We start from the raw sequence: 14,486 nt of genomic DNA on the forward strand, positions 1-14,486 counted from the left end.
TGTATGTCATCTTTTGAGAAGTGTCTGCTCATGTTCTTGGCCCATTTTTTAATGGGGTTGTTTTTTCCTTGTTAATTTGTTAAAGTTCCTTATAGATTCTGGATATTAGACCTCTGTTGGATGCGTAGTCTGCAAATCTTTCTCCCATTCTGTAGCCTTTCTGTTTGCTGGGTTGATAGTTTCTTTTCACGTGAAGAAGTTCTTTAGTTTACTTAGGTCTTATTCTCAATTTGGGGGTTTTTACAATAGCTTTTGGAATCCTCATCATGAAATCTTTGTCAAGGCCCACATCCAGAATGGTATTTCCTAGGTTTTCTTCTAGGACTTTTATCGTTTTAGGTTTTTCATTTATGTCTTTAATCCATCTTGAGTTGATGGATTAAAGATGAATTCATCTTGAGTTGAAACTGGAAGGGGCTCAGTTTCAATCTTCTGCGTATGGCTAGCCAGTTATGCCAGCACCATTTATTGATAGGAACTCATTTCCTCATTGCTTGTTTTTGTCAATTTTGTTGAAGATCAGATGGTTATAGCTGTGTGGCTTTATTTCTGGGTTCTCTAACCCGTGTTAGAGAAGACTATCATGTTTTGGTTACTGTAGCATTATAGTATAGTTTAGAGTCAGGTCCTGTGATGCCTCTGGCTATGCTCTTTTTGCTTATGACCTGTGTTAGAGAAGACTATCATGTTTTGGTTACTGTAGCATTATAGTATAGTTTAGAGTCAGGTCCTGTGATGCCTCTGGCTATGCTCTTTTTGCTTATGATTGCTTTTGACTATTCAGGTTTATTTCTGGTTCCACATGGAATTTAGAATAGTTTTTTTCTAATCTGTGAAAAATGTCATTGGTAGTTTGTTAGGAATAGCGTTAAATCGGTAAATTGCTTTAGGCATTATGGCCATTTAAATATTATTGATTTTTCCTAAGCATGAGCATGTAATGTTTTCCCATTTGCCTGTGTCATCTCTGATTTTTTTCAGCAGTATTTGTAACTGCCACTTTAAAGGCGTTTCACCTCTCTGATTCGCTGCATTCCTAGGCATTTTATACTTTTGTATCATGAATGCGATTATGTTTTTGATTTGGCTCTCCACTTGGATGTTGTTGGTGTATAGAATTGTTGCTGATTTTTGTACCTTGATTTCGTATCTTGAAACTTTGCTGAAGTTATTTATCAGATCTAGGAGCTTCTGGGCAGAGACTATCGGGGCTTTCTTGGTGTAAAATCATATCATCTGCAAGGAGAGATAATTTGACTTCCTCTCTTCCTATTTGGATGCCTTTTATATCTTTGCCTTGCCTGATTGCTCTGGCTAGGACTTCCATAATATGTTGAATAGGAATGGTGAGAGTATGCATCCTTGTTTTGTTCTGGTTCTCATGGAGATCACTTCCATCTTTTGTCCATTCCATATGATGTTGGCTGTGGGTTTGTACATAGATGGCTATATTATTTTGAGGTGTGTTCCTGCAGTGCCCAGTATGTTGAGGGCATTGTCCAGTGTGGACACATGCATGACAAAGAAGCACATGAGAAATTATTCTACATCACAGCTATTAGAGAAATGCATATTAAGGCATAATGAGCTACAGTAACATATATTTGAAAATAACTAAAAAAAATTTTAAAAGACATTACTACATGAATGTTTACAGCAGCTCTAGTCATATTTGAGAAAACCTGAAAATTACACAAATATATTTTTGTGGATAAATGGACAATGAAGTTTTTGTGTATCCATACTATGAAATAACTACTCTGCAATAAAAGGCATGAACTACTGGTATGCACAACAAGGTGTATCAAACTCAAAGGTGTCTTGCTGTGTGGAAAGAGCCAGTCTCAACCAGGTACATATTCTATTTTTTCTATTCATGTGACATTCTTGAAAGAGAAAACTGAAATAGTGAGTACAGATGAGAGGTTCCCACTGTTAGTTGTAGACATGTGGGTATAACTGTAAGTGTATAGCAAGTAAAAGGGGTTTCTTTAGGAGAGGAGGGTGACGGAATTGTTTGTATGAAGATTGTGATGGTGGTTCCATGAATCTACACATGAGCAAAACCCACAGAATTGGACAGAAAAGGAAAAAAACACTGTTTGTCCATTTAAATAATAAAATTGAAAATTAAAAAGAAAGCTGGAAAAACAGAAAAGTAAACTTCTAAAAACTTTATGGGAAGGAAAATTACCCTGGATAAATAGGGACATTATGCAATGATAAAAGAGTCAATTAACAAAAAATACATCATAATCCTGTTAGTTCACCTAAAAGCATTGTTTTAAAATACATGAAACATCTGATAGAATTGAAAGAATAAATAGTCAAATCTACACTTGCATTTGGAGATTGCAAAACTCCTCTCTGAGTAAATGATTGAAGTACACAGAAACTCTGCAAGGTTATAGACCAACCCGAATAACACAAAGAACCAACTTGAGCTGACTGGCTTTTACTGAACACGTCACAGAACAACAGCAGAATAAATATTGTTTTCAAGTGTATGTGGAATTTTTACCAAGATAGACCATAAAACAACCCTTAACAAATTTAAAATAATTGAAGTTGTACAAAATATACGTTTTAATACGAAAAAGTATGCATTTCAAATTATACATTTCAATTTAATAATTGAAATTGTACAAAGTGGAAATTTTAAAGATCCAGAATAAAATAAAATAAAAATATAACAAAGGACATATTTGTAAAGTCTCCATGTAATTTTAAATAAGCAACACATTTTTACTCTTCTTTGTTTAAAAAATTATTAAGGAAAATGAGAAAATATATTCTGATAAATAAAAATGGTAATATGATGTTTTAAAATATGTGGAAATCAGCTAACGTAGTGCCTAGAGGAATTTTTATCTCCTTGAGTGCTTATGTAAGAAAGTAACAAATGGCTCAAATAAAACATCTAATCATTGATGTTAAATAATTAGAAAAATAAAAGTAAATTAAACCTGAGGAAAACAAAAGGATTGGGATGATATAGACAGGAAGAGAAAAATTAATGAAATTGAAACTTCAGAAACTTCTGGAAACAATAAATGCAATTGATGAAACCAAGTGTTATTTTTTTCAATAGATCAGACTAGCTAAAATGTCCCATGGCAGTATGAGAAATTTGAACAATATAGTTGTGGAGAAACAACGGCTATGAACGCAGCCAGAAGTGGAAGAAGCTACATACAAACTCTAATTTGTTATGATAACTACACTCTTCATTTCTTATAGACGGTTCTGAGAAGACCAGTTTTGCCTTGAAATTCTCTGAATTTGCAAGTGTCTACCACGTAGCAGATGCTTTCAAATGCATTAACCCGTCAAATTGAAGAAGATCCTGCAAAAGTTAGCAGGGAGATTTCACCTTCCATACTCCATAGCATTTACCGCACTTCCCTTTGCAATGCCATCTATCATCTCAGGAGGCTGCGGATTTCCTCCTTCCACCTGATGCAGGGGCAGAATCTTACCTGACATATCTGCTTCTCTCCACATAACTGTTCTTGCCTAAACACCTGTGCAGGTGCCACTAGTCACACTGAAAGCCAGTATGTCCCTGGGTGCAGATGCCAGACAGGAGGCAGTGGAAGAGTGATTCATCATTCTTTTCAAATTCCAGGTGGCATGTCCATCAAGGACACATTTCTCATACCCCGGGAGGAGCCCAGTGTTTGTAAGAATTCAGCTTTAGAGGATGGGTGCTCCTCTTCTACCTCTTATGAGGGAATGGAATTTCTGAGCACTATCTATTTGTTTGCCTGTTCAGTTCCCAGCTTCAGATAAGAAGCCCATTAAAATCCTACTGCAAATATGTGAGTGGCTTAAAAATCTACTCTCCACCTTCAGGGCTGTTTCCCAAGAGTCAGGAGATTATGGGCAAAGTATAGTCTATTCACAGCCCATTGGGAAAATAAAGAATGTGTATAGAACTCCCAGGGAGGGAGGACCAGGTGGCTGTGGCTGTGGGACAGGACCGAAGGTGAGCCGTGGGAAAGCTAGGGGGGTTCTGCAGGGGATAGGGATGCTCCATGTTCTGGGGAAAGCAGGGGATTCTGTGCAGCCTCCTGAGGCAGCAAGGAAGAGCAAGCACCAGGCTGGGCCTCTGAGTTGGAATGGAGGGCACGTGAGGGCGACCAAGGGAAGGGTGTTGTAACTCGGGAAAGTGTTGGGGCCAGACAGACATGCTGGCTGGGAGTGTACTTGTCCCTTGTGCCTTTGACGGAGGAGCCAAGATGTGGATGAGCATTTGTAGGCTCTCCCATAACATCTTTCATAGTAGGTGCTCAACAGAAAGCACCCAGCAGTCAGCTCCCAGGGGCCCCAACACATGCCACCCAAATTCTGTTTGATTCTCATTGTCACCTTCTTTTGGCCTGCTTTTAGTACTTTGTCCCCAGGGTCCTTCCTTTTGTCACCTGAGAGACATGATGCAGTGGTGAGAAATGAACTACTGCTCAGGAAGTGGGCCTCAGGCTGGGAGGAGTGGGAACAGCTTGGGCTCCAGTGGAATCAGACTAGAGATCTGGTTCCGGCCCTGTTACTTACTACCCTCGTGATCCTGGGACATTCTCAAGCCCTGTGAGCCTCAGATTCTTCGTCCGTGAAGCATGGGTAATAAGCCTTGACCAATAGGGCTGTCGGAGTGTATGGAATGTAAGTGATGCACCTGGCTCAAGTCCTGACACAAATAAGAAGTTTACGGAATGGCAGATGGCTTTTATTTCTAGTATTTGACCCCAGATCCTAGTATTCTGGGATTTTCTTATTGTTGTTGTGGTTCTCCAGGACTTATCAGAAACTATGCAGGCGAATAGGACATGGAACAATTACTCGGCCAAAAAAAAGGAAGTTTTGTCAATGAATTTCAGTTAGTTTACCCTCTCACGGGGCATACTTCAAAATTTCAGTGTGCAGAACTCTCCCCCAACTGGAATGCAACTCAAAGCTCTTAGAATATGAGTCAGGAATAAAGTCCTTCCCTCTCTCTCAGCTTCTTTTACATCCAAACCACTTTTTTCATTGATTATGTCACGACCCAAAATCTTTCTGTTGCTATAATTGGCCAAATTGTACTTCAGATAAGCTAGTTAGAATGTCTCTTTAATAGAGTCAGCTCTGGCTCTCACAACCAGGAAGAAAAACACCTGGCCAGTGGCATCTGAGCCTCACATCCCAGGAGATTCACGCTTCTCTCTAAGGAAACCCTTCCGGATAATGGGTATCCATCATCAACTTCGTGTGCCGTGTTCAACCGCACTGAGACAAGAGTGCAGGACACCTCCCATTCCTGCCCCAGGAGGAGATGCCTCTCTGTTTCATCCACCATCCAAAAGGAACTGCTGAGCAGGTTTCCCTTCCAAGCTTTTCTCTCATCCTCTGAGAATCTGGCTCTGGTCCTACCCCATTTCACTAGAATCAGCTCTCCCAAAAGGTACTGCAGTTTCCCAAAGCCCAAAAGGCCTTGGCTCAGGGCATGTACACTCCACCACTCTCACCTGTTGCCCCACACCCTCACCCCTCTCTTATTTTTCCTCTAGATGTTGGAGGACATCTGTCCACCTTAGTTATATGACTGCAGATCCTAGACTCACCCACCGTAAGGTTAGGGGTGGGCCTGGCTTACCTTAGCATCTCCAATACTAACCCAGGGACTTACAAATAGCAGAAGCTCAATGAATGTTTCAGGACGAAATGAGTCAGTGAGCAGGGGAATGCATTTATTCATATTTAATTCAATTACATTCTCAAAGAAGCCAAGCTAATCCAATATATATTAGCCAAGCAAATATGTATTTCTTAACTACACAGAATACAAGAAAGACAAGAATTAACTATAATTTAATTTTTTTTTTTTTGAGATAGAGTCTTGCTCTGTCGTCCAGGCTACAGCAGTGCGATCTCGGCTCACTGCATGCTCTGTCTCCTGGGTTCACACCATTCTCCTTCTCAGCCTCCTGAGTAGCTGGGACTACAGGCACCCACCGCCTCACCCAGCTAATTTTTTTTTTTTTTTTTTTTTGAGACGGAGTCTCGCTCTGTCGCCCAGGCTGGATGGAGTGCAGTGGCGCGATCTCGGCTCACTGCGAGCTCCGCCTCCAGGGTTCACACCATTCTCCTGCCGCAGCCTCCCCAGTAGCTGGGACTACAGGCACCCGCCACCACGCCCGGCTAAGTTTTGTATTTTTAGTAGAGATGGTGTTTCACTGTGTTAGCCAGAATGGTCTCGATCTCCTGACCTCGTGATCCCCGTGCCTCGGCCTCCCAAAGTGCTGGGATTACAGGCATGAGCCACCGTGCCCAGCCAATTTAATTTCTTTATTTCTTTATCTCACCCATTTTACCGCTTTGTTCTTTCACATTATAAAAGGTACTTAATCCTCTGCTATGTTATGTTGTCCCAATTCAAGAAATAACATAGATTTTCTTACATAAATAAAAAACAATGCACTTACTTTTAACTATATAAAAAACAGTAAGTCTGCCTACTGTCATACATGAAATGAATGTTGAAGTTCATTACACCATCCATTAAAAGGAACATTTGAACGACTGCAAAAGGAAACAAAGATAAACCTCCAAATCGCCCAAGAGAACAGGAACTGAGAGATGGTCCACCTTGTACTCCCTCACACCCAACACACTCCCCACTACTGAGAACATTGACTGCTCTCTTCAAACACGGAGTGAAGAATGGGCCTCATGTAACAGGACAGGGAAGGTGGTGGATGTGTGGAATGTGCACTGGCCCAGGCCCTCCCCCAACCTGCCCCACTGGCCCTGGCTGCAACTTCTGCTCAGACTCCCTCTTCCTCCTCTCCCAAAGCCTCTTCATGCAGGGATGGGTAGGAAATGCTCTCTTTAGTACTGACCCTGGCTGCATACTCCAGGACTTTCACATAGCTGGTTTCAATGAGGGCCCTTGGACCCCACAGGAACTGGTAGCACGGGGGATCACTGCTGGGCACCTGGCGGTATTGCAGGTAGTTTTCCTGCACCCAATCTTGGGTGAGCAGCTTCCTCAGCTGCCCAAAGAAACTGCTCCATCCCATCATACACCATTACACTCAACGCTTCCCAGATTGCCTCCTCAGGGGCACAGTGGCCCTCCATTAAGATCATGGTCAAGACCATAATCAGAAGGCCGGTCTCGGGCATGCTCTGATCATCACCCAGCAGGCCATTGTAGGAGAGGCCCAAGCAGGTGACAAGGACGTAGGAGTGGCCGTGGGGTCCACTTCCTTCACGTCAATGCCAAACATCAGCTGCATGCACTCTGAGGCTTTGCCATAGATCACAGGAAACTAGTGCTTGTAATTTTTGATGACACTGTCCAGCATTTCTGCCTTTGTGACCAGCTCCTTGACTCGATACTTGTGCAGCAGGAAGCGAACCAACTCAGCCACCTTCCCGTTGGAACAAGGACGCCAGGTGAGTGGGGTGTGTCTAGGTGGTTGGCCCCTCCTCTTCCCGGCTGCTGGTGCCCTCACTGGATGGGCTCCATAGAGTGTTGTTGCTGATGGTCAGGGAAAAGGAGGAACCCTGAGACTCAGGGGAGGACTGGGGGACCCAGCAGCAGGCACCTCCTCCAGGGTGCCTTCAATCAGAGTGAAGGAGGAGGCAGCCTCGTGCTCCTCGGTGGCGGGGGCCTGCGCACCCACCAGGCCCAGAGCCTCCTGTCCTTGGGCCTCAAGGCCATCCTCAGGCTTGCAGTGCTGACTCCTCTGCTCAGAAGGCATGATGACTCTGGTCAGGGCAGCAGGCTGGAGTGCGGGCAGCAGCTGGGCGATGGGGAGGAACCCACAGATCTGGGGAGAGAAGGAGCTTGTGAGGGGCCTCATTTGCGAACCACGCCCTGGAGGCCCTAACAAAGGCCTACTTACAGATCTTCTCCTTTGGTGCTCCTCTGGGGCCTCCTGGGGCTTCTGACCTCCTGGTCGGCCTGTCCGCTGAGAACCTGAAGGAGGAAGTGAGAGGGCACCTCAGGGTATAGCCGGCCAGCAGAGGCTGAGGCTGCAGGACTGACAGTAGGGAAGGTGAGGCTGGGCTCTCTGGAGTCCCTTGTGTTCTGGGGAGTGTGGGGCCCTTGTTGTCCATTCAGATCAGAACCTCGCCTTGACTGCTAACACTGCCTGCGACTCCTCTGCTCTGTGACCTGAGCACAGTGCCTCAGACCAAGGCCTAACTGCCTGGTTGCTGGAGCTCCTAAAAGAGGAATCGAGGGGCCCTCAGGGTGCAGACTGCAAGCACAGCCCCGGCTTTCCAGTGCTGTCAGAAGGGTTGACCAGGCTCTGTGAGGTCCCTACTCTCATGGGGTGCATGGTCCCCTCTGTGCTCACTCACCTTTCTCCTGGAGGGGCCTCATCCTGCCCTTTTGCTGGCTCGAGAAACTCAGATAAAGAGTTCACAACCCTGATATGGAACAGAAGGGTATGAGGGGACCCACATCTGGCCACATGTGCCTAGGTCCACTGGGAGAGACAGCAAGAGATATCCAAATTCACTGGACACCATGTGTCCTGGGCGAGGAGCCTGCTGGGTCCTCATGTTGACTCCTGGCAGAATCTGGGGCTCTCCCTCTACTGACCTGAGTGCAGCCCCCTAAGACCAAGGCATCCCCCTCCCTGACACTGATGATCCCAGGATAAGAGAGAGACCTCAGCTGACAGCCCTGCCTATGCTTTCTGGGGTGACATCAGGGGCAGGGAAGATTTCTGTGGAGCCCCCGTTTGCGTTCTTGCCTGGGGGTACCCTCAGTCCTCCCTCAGGTTCCTCACCTGGACACCTGGCAGATCCTGGGACCAGTGTGTCAGTCGATCAGACTGGGGTCCCTGTGTTGACCTGAGTCACCCTCTGAAAGCAAGGTCCTCACCTCCCTAAGATCTAGAAACAGAAGTGAGGAGGCGCCACATCCCATCACCATTGGGTGGGGTGTCCAGGGCTCACTCCAGGAGCTGGCCCCTTTGGTTCTGGGGTGAGGCTTCCAATGTCTTCCGGTGGGTTATTCATCTTTACTCCTCCTGGCGCCTGCCCTTCCTCAACCCCCAAACTCCTGAGAGGAGCAGCCATCTCGCCTTTACACCAACACCCCATGTCCCCGAGGGTTCCCCAACTTCCTATCTGTGGTACAAGTGAGATTGCCAATTAGGGACATTCCTGATCTGGTTGTCCCAGAGCTAAGAACAAGTGACAGCCATAATCTGTGGAGTCCTTTCCTTCTGGGCCAGGGGTACCGTCAGTCCTCATGAAGGGGGCACTCCTTGGGTCCTGCTGATCCTGGGACCCCTCCCTCTGCTGGCCAGATGTGGCTTCCTCTGTTGAACCGTAAGTACCACTAATACCAAGGTGTTCACCTCCCTGAGACCTCCCACCTCCCGCCATATGGCAGAAAGGAGAGCATGCCACATGGTACCTATGCCTGGGGCCACCCGGGGCTGAGAACAGTGGAAGCCAGGTTCTGCGAGTTCCCTTCTTCTTGGAGGTGTGGAGGTACCTTCTTACCTTCAGTCCTCACCAACCTTCCTCCTCTTGACTCCTGGCAGACTGGACCCAACCTGTGCTGACCAGGTGTGGCTATCTCTGCTGAGCTGAGGACACCCCTCAGACGGAGGCCCCCACCTCTCTGGGGCCTGGGAGGCAGAAGTGAAGGGACTCTACACTGACACCCCTCAATGGGATTCCCAAGACTGACAAAAAGTGCATATTTCAGGAGTGCCTCCTGTGTCTGGGTGTCCTATAGATATTCAGATTTACTTCCGACAGGGCCTGGCCCTTTCCCTCCTGCTGAACTTTGGACGGTCTTCCAGGTCAAGGCCACCATCTCCCTGGGATCTCTAACGAGGAAGTGGGGGCCAGGTCCGTTCCCCACAGTCCTGCCCGAGGCCCCCCAGGACTGACAGGAAGGGCAGGTGTCCTACCTCTGGGAAAGAAGCTCTGCTGAGTCTTCCCTCAGGGTCCTGAGACTCCTCCCTCTGCTAACCTGAGCCTCCACTCCTCATACCAAAGCCCTCTCCTCTTTGTCGTCTCCAAGGCATAGGCAGGGATGCACCACATGCAGCCATCGTGCGTGGGACCTCCAAGGGCGGAGGTCCCCAGTGATCTGGAGTCCAAGGTGTCCTGAGTCCTCCCTCTTTTTCCTCCCCTTGATCCTGGCAGGGCTGCGTCAGAGCTCCCCTCTGCGGACCTGAGTCTATCTGTCGGATTCCTGAGGCGAAATGAGGAGGTGCCTTAGCCTGAGATGGGGGCGGGGCGGGTCCCCTGTCCTGTAGTGATTGTCCTTTAAGGCCTCCGTGCTCTCCCGGCAGGACCTGGGCCCTCCGTCTACTCCTCTGAGGTGATGCTCATGGTGTCAAGCCCCTTCCCTCCATCAGCCCAGGATGTGGACAGCAGCATCAACGTGCCTGGTCCCCATTCCCGGCATTTCCCAGCACTGACAGCAAAGACAGAGCTTCCTTCTATGGGGCCTCAGCCCTCCCTCAGAATCCTGACCTTGATGCCTGGGAGAGCCTGGCCCCTGCCCTCTCCTAACCAGCCCTGCCCTGGTCATACCAAGCTCTGACTCCAGAGTCCCCTGAGGCTTAAGCGGTGGGGTGGCGAAGGGTGGCCCACAGCCTGAGAAGTCCGCCCCCGGGTGGTCCAGGGCTGGCAGCAGGGGTGGTGCTGGATTATTTGGGGTCTTCACTCTGGGGCGGGGGCGTCCTCAGTCCTCCCTCAGGGCCTCACCTTGCCTCCTCACGGAAGCTGGGCCCGCTTCCCTCCAACAATCTCATCAGAACCAGGCCCTCACTTCTCTGTGATCCCCAAGGCGCTCAGCACAAGTGACCCCATTCTGGTCAGGTGTGGTCAGCTGGGGCTTAGGGCAGGAGGCTAGTCCACAGCAGTGGCCTCCCCTGAATGTTGTTTCACACAGGCCCCCGAGTTAATGAGCCTTTCTAAAGGAAACAGTGCTAGCTTTGCTTAACACCGAGCTTTCCTCCCTTGCTGTAGACAGGGATACTTGGATGCTCGTGATTTCCACTGGTTTTCTTTTCTACAGAATCTTAAAAGCCTTCTGTAGGAAACTTTGTCTGTGAGGAATTACAGTATTAACACTATTCTCAATCAGTGTATATCTAGTGCTTGGATTGGCTTTCACGCTCTTTCTCTCTAACTCTGCATGTGTGTTCGCGTTAAGCTTTTCAAGTATGGGAAACAGAAAGTGTTTCTGAAGGTGATAATTCTTGCCTCCTGGGATCCCTGGAGAAAGGAAGTCCACATGGAAAAAGAGAGACGGTCTCCAGGTGGAGATACATCTTCAGAGATTTTAAAAACAGTTTTCAGCTTGTGTTCTATAAATGAACCAAAGATGACCTGTGTGTGTAGCCCCTAGGCTGGAGGAAGGCCTTGCTTATTGTTTAGACGTGGGATGTGGCTGGCAAAGGGCCTTGCAGTAGCATCTCAGCTGTCGTGCAGCACTGCTGATGTTTCTCTACTGTTTTTCTTCACAAGACTGAGACCTGTTGGCTCAGAAGCCCATCAGCACAAAACTGAATGTTTCATACAGTTGATGGTTTGAAACGTGGCACAGCTAAGCACGTTTTTAGGCATTCAGAGCCTTCCTCGCTTGCATACCCTGCTAGTCCTCACCTAACATCTGCTAACCATAGATAAGATAGAACCTTATGGTTACGAGACTCCCAAGCCACTTGGCCCAGCTGCTGAGCAACATCACCTATACTCATAAGGTCCTTCTCCAATTCCCATCTGCACCATCAGTTCTCCTGCCTTCCTTCCGTTCTGATGGTGACCCTGGAAACATAGACTCTGGACAGTCTGCCCCCTCCCTGCATTCCCTGTCCAAGCACCACCCAATAAAGCTGCTTGTATGGTACAGCCTCTGGTGATCCTCTCATTTTCCATGATCAACCCCCAGTCCCAAACAGTGTGAAATGAGCTCTTCTGAACTGGGATGTCAGCCACGTATAAGCTGATGACTGTCGGAGCTAAGGTGCGTGATTTGAGGTGCATGTTTGGACTGTAAGACTGGCAAGGCCTAAAGGCCATAGGAAAGCATGCCAGGCAGGCGTCTCCCTGCCTCACTGTTTTCTGGCCTTGCAGCATGCTGGCTATCCTGCTGCTACAGAACCCCTTCCTCCCACCCCCGACTGTTTTGGAATTGCAAACTCACAAATCTCAGTAGGCTGGCCTTGACTCTAAACTGAAACCAAAGTATCTGCTCTGAGCTGTTTCGGACTCACCACAAGCTGTGCCAAGCAGAAAGCAGGCATAGCTCAATGCAACAAAGGCATCTTTGACTCTGGAACCCTGGCAGGTTTTAAACACCTGTTAGTGGGGTTCGAAACCGTCACCACACAGCACAGATGCAGCACAGACCTCCCACATCTCTTGCAGATGCCCATGATGAAGGGCTTGTTCTCCGGTGGGGCCAACTGGAGTGAAGCTGCTCATGGGCACTGTATTTCTGATGCAGACAGGTTGCACTTCTAACTTGTGCGATGTCTGCTGAAAGCTGCATGTTGTGGGATGGCACCCCCCATCGACTGTGATTTCTCCACCCACTCGTGACAGATCAGTCTCAGATCTTCTCTCTAGCGTGTCCACTATTTGTGTCCCAGGACCCACTTCAGTTGCAGTTTTTGACAGTGGACAGACAGCCTAACTCTGCTTCCTCTCCTTCCTCCTGGTCCACACGCCAGGCAGTAGGATTATCAAATGCAGCTGAGCCCAGGAAGGGATGGATTTTGTTTTCTTTTTATCATTATTGTTCTATACTGTTTACTGCATAAATGAGCAGGATGAAAAGGGGTATGCAAACTCATTTTGGAATCTTTTAGAAACATAGGATTTTTTCCTGGCTGCTTCCTAAACATGATGGGTCTTTCTGTTCACATCTTGTTTTATGACAGTGTTTTACTGTGAAAATGGTTTTGTCCCCATGACACACAGCCCTGCCAGGTGAGAAGGCCTCAGGCATAAGGGGATGATTGAAACAATGTAAAGCTTTTATTATTGAGTGGGCCATGCTGATTTAGTAAGGACGGAGGAAAAACACAACATCTGGGGAGGTGTGAGGAGGGCATTGTGATCCTGGTGTTGCAGAACTGTTCCTGGAAGCTTTCTTCTCTTGCTGAAAGAAAACTCCCCATGCTGCCTTTGCAAGCAGCTGCAATTTCCGTGACCCCAAACTGATGGCTGCACCCATGACAACATCTGACCTCGCTGACTAGGGGACAGAGGGAGAGACCCCGGCTCCACTGTGTTCCCCACGGAGTACCTTCAGATGCCCTCCCTACCAGTCATGGAGAAGCCAAATTGTCTGCAAGTGAAACCAGGGACTGAACTGGATTATGTGTCCTGTACTGGATACCCTTGTAGCTGGCAGGAGGTGCCATGGTGATATATCACAGTGAGGCCTTGATATTCTGTGCTTCCTGACTCAGTTCGGCCACCTTGGGGTGCCCAAATTATGGTACCGTGTGTCTTTGCAGGGGGACCACATGTGCCCTCGGGGTTGTAAGTCCCATGTGTGCCCTGCCTTTGTGACATGGCCTCAGTCCAGGATGGCTTTCAGGTCAGGTCACAACGGTCCAGAGCTGTGTCCTGCCTGAATTGATGCCCCAATTGATTCAATTGGCCAAGTATAAAGAAAAAGTTAATACGGAAATTTAAGAGGGAAGCCACGTGGCTGTCTAAGATGCACCTCTGTGGTTAATGGGGTTCGTGTTAACTGGTTCAGTCCAGGACCCCTAACGGCGTATGTGACATCTATATGCAGCTCGGTTTCGCCCTGCTGTGTCAGGTCCTACTGATAATTTCCTGTAAGGACACCTTGTCCAAAAGGGTGCGTGGTTCAGAAAAGGAGCACTGGGCAAAGAAACCAGAAGTTGAAGTAAGGTCAATATGGTGGAGAAATTCCTGTGCTATTTCTCCCTCTTGTATCTCCAAGCGTGGACTCAAAGGCAGCCTACATTTGAGAATTGCACAAGGATAGGAAAAGCTGTATGTATGAAGGTCTCTCTTTATGGTCCAAAAGCTAGGAAGGCAGGCCCATAGAGGACATGGGTAATGAGGGAAAAAAACCTTTCGATCCTGCTGGACCTGCCTCCACACCAGCCCCAGTCCTGCATCTATAACCTGCGGTTGCAGCATCAACCACAGCTGGGCAGGCAGGCACCTAAAACCCTCGAATAGGTGATTCCTGCTCTCTGACAAGAAATTTCAACCAAAAAGTAGGGGGAGAGTTTGGGGGTAGGAAATGAAAAGCACTCGTGCAGGTCATAGCACAGTGGCAGAGGCCAATAAAAAGACTGAGCCCTGCTCATAGGTGTGTAGAACAGTTCCCCTCCCCCACACCTTACCACGATGTCAGTAGGCTCCTGTGTAATAGCAGGGGAGCAGCACTGAAACAAGTGCACATCGCAAACTTCATTTAAGAAGAGTCCCATGCCAGGCACAATGGCTCCCACCTGTAATCACAGCAT

The 14,486-nt window shown here is 47.6% G+C and overlaps 1 pseudogene; it reads right to left on the reverse strand.

Annotated features, from left to right (window-relative positions):
* Nucleotides 1-6,803: 6,803 nt before the first annotated feature.
* Nucleotides 6,804-7,792, reverse strand: LOC129395288 (melanoma-associated antigen 8-like; annotated as a pseudogene).
* Nucleotides 7,793-14,486: the final 6,694 nt, after the last annotated feature.

This window comes from Pan paniscus, chromosome X (genome assembly GCF_029289425.2).
Source record: "Pan paniscus chromosome X, NHGRI_mPanPan1-v2.0_pri, whole genome shotgun sequence".
NCBI lineage: Eukaryota > Metazoa > Chordata > Mammalia > Primates > Hominidae > Pan > Pan paniscus.